Consider the following 3,248-nt stretch of genomic DNA (forward strand, 5'->3'; position numbering starts at 1 on the left):
TTAGCGTCCAAAATTTGCTGAAATTTTATTGAATCTCTTTTTCCTTCTGAAATGTTCCCTGCACCACTGGCTGCAATACAACCCCAAAGCATGACTGATTCACCCCCATGCTTAACAGTTGGACAGAGGTTCTTTTCATTAAATTCTGTGCCCTTTCATCTCCAAACGTACCTTTGCTCATTCTGGCCAAAAAGTTCCATAGAACTTGTTCCCACAATGCATCAGGCTTGTCTATATGTTCATTTGCAAACTTCAAACGCTGATTTTTGTGGTGAGGACATGGAAGAGGTTTTCTTCTGATGACTCTTCCATGAAGACCATATCTGTACAAGCATCTCTTTATAGTGGAATGGTGTACCACAACTCCAGTGTCTGCCAGGTCTTTCTGGATGGATCGTGCAGTTAAACGCGGGTTTGGACTTGCTTTTCTCACAATCCTGCGAGCTGTTCTGTCTGATATTTTTCTTGGTCTTCCAGATCTTGCTTTAACTTCCACTGTTCCTGATGACTGCCATTTCTTAATTACATTCCGAACAGAAGATATTGGCATCTGAAAACGCTTTGCTATCTTCTTATAGCCTTCTCCTGCTTTGTGAGCGTCAACTATTTTCAGTTTCAGTTTTATAACACAACTGCTTAGAAGAACCCAGGGTGGTGCTGATTGTTGGGGCAAGGTCAGATGAGTATATTACATAGAAAAAAAAAAAAATATATATATATATATATATATATATATATATATATATATATATATATATCAGCCCTGACATTTGCCTTATGAATGTATTGTAATTTTATTTTTGCTTGCATGCCTCCATAGTTAACAAAGAATCCAAAAACTGTACTTCTTGATTACTTCCAATTTTTCATTCACCATGGAGGCATATAAGCAAAAAAAAAAAGAATTCTTCAAGAATTTAAGGTAACATGAGGTGAGTGATTAATATACAAGTGGTGATTTGGAGAGTAAAGTATGCCTTTAAGGACAAGTTTAGCTGAGTGACGGATTCTTATTCACTTCCCCAACCACATACCATCTTTGTCCCTCTGCTTATCTCAGCAATGCAGCTGTTGTCATAAACAGTCAGGAAAACCACACTACCATATCCAAAGATAAAAACACCCACCATTGTTGCAGGCAAGAAAGGGCCTCAACTCCTTTCTCTCTATTAGTATGTGTGAGCATCATAGAATGTATCATATTAATATTAATTATGAATATTATACAGTCTATGGTGAGTATCAGTCATCGTTGCTAGACCTAAGCACAACATAAATACAAACATAACATTGATTTTACAAATAATTATCAATAATAAATAAATACAACACATGTATGTACATATACTGTATACATACATGTATACATGCTAAGGGTTACTTTTGAATTTCATACATGCCCGTTACACACCCACCACACACACACACCACACACACACACACACACACACACACACACACCAATACACACACACACACAAAATATACACACACACAAATAACACACACACACACACACACACACACACACACACACACACACAACACACACACACACACACACACACACACACACACACACACACACACACATGCACCCAGTATACTGCATTCTTTACATTGAATTTACAGAATCATGAGACAGCTCTTTTCTCTTCAGGAGAAAGAAAATAACACACTACTTATCCCTTATGTGTCTTAAGTAAAAATGCAGTGTTTGTATATTTTTTCACTTCACAAACCATGTTTTATAATCAACTTTACAAATTTGATCACATGTACTGTCTTATAAGATAGATTGAATGATGTAAGTACAACATTACATGGAAAAATGTAATTAGTGTTTTAAATTCTTATTTCTTTTTCTGATAGCATGAGAAGTCCTGCATGCCTTTCCAGTCAGGCCCCTTGGCTGTGTCAAATTGACGAGATGAGCTAATGGTGAAGCTGAGGTAGGTGAAGGTGGTGTTGTGTTGGTCTGTCTTCAACAGTGAAATGAAAGACTTCATTGAAACCAGGATTGTTTTTGAAATGCCATTTCTTGTTTCAATCAATACATGTCTGTATTTATTGATAATCTCTGTCTGACACACATCTGAACGAGTGTCTGATATTTTACTTTAAAGAGATTGTAAAGAAAATAAACTATGACATTAATAAATTGATAAATTAAATTAGAAACATTTTCTTGTTGTCATAGGAACGGTTTTACTTCTTTACAAAGATCATGTTTTGGTGTCTCTGTTACGGTAATTTCAACAACTTTCCTTACTGATACAAAAAACAGATGTCTGCTTAGCGGTAAATAATTACAGACTCACAGCAAATGCTCAACATCATCACTGTGTGCCCACACATACTAATATACAGTATGTCTAAATGCTTTGAATTGACTAGAAAATGAGGTGAATAAAACAACAGTATGATTTATTAATAAATGGAACACATCATAATATTTTGTGTTTTTTTTTGTTTATCAGATATGGCAATGCCAGCAAACCAAACCAAAGTCCCTCTAAAACATGCACCTTAATAATCGCATAAATGCTGTGGGACCAGGAGTTTTACTAAGCTGTAAAACTACCAGCTCCCACCTGGTAAAATACATATTTTACAATAGTGCTTGTGTAAACAAAATTATCAATCTTCCTGGATATGATGTGATACAATGACTTTCTTAGCTATGACTGTTTTAAGTAAGCATTAAGGGGATTAGAGCCATTAAAGTGGCTATACAGTTGCTGATTTGTGTTACTAAAAATCATACTAAAAACAAAAATGTTTAAAGCATCCTATATTCTTTTCAAGGTATTTCTACAATACATAATATATTTTAATAATTCAGCTAGAGGAATAAACATTTATGGACATGTCATATGGTGACAGAAATTAGACCTATGTGCTTAGTGTTGCTCAGGAAATAGTCTGAGACATTCTTCCGTTGCTCTTATTCAGAGCCCAATAGAAGATGAATACTGGTCTGGTTGAATGCAGGAATGTGCTCAATTAACATACTCTTTAGAAATAGAGGGTACATTGCACTTGTTTTACGGTGTAATTGAAATAAAGAGAGTCTTCTTAACATTATAGTTTATGCAAAGCAACATGTATTTTTGTAAGCGTAATGAATGTTTTGTTTTTTCTCTGGTCAAGAAGACAGGGATAGAGAGTGATGAGGCATGGGTACACACGTAAACTAACACACACATGCACACAAACACTCACACACACACACACACACACAAACA

The sequence above is a fragment of the Etheostoma spectabile genome, chromosome 10, assembly GCF_008692095.1.
Source record: "Etheostoma spectabile isolate EspeVRDwgs_2016 chromosome 10, UIUC_Espe_1.0, whole genome shotgun sequence".
Classification (NCBI taxonomy): Eukaryota; Metazoa; Chordata; class Actinopteri; order Perciformes; family Percidae; genus Etheostoma; species Etheostoma spectabile.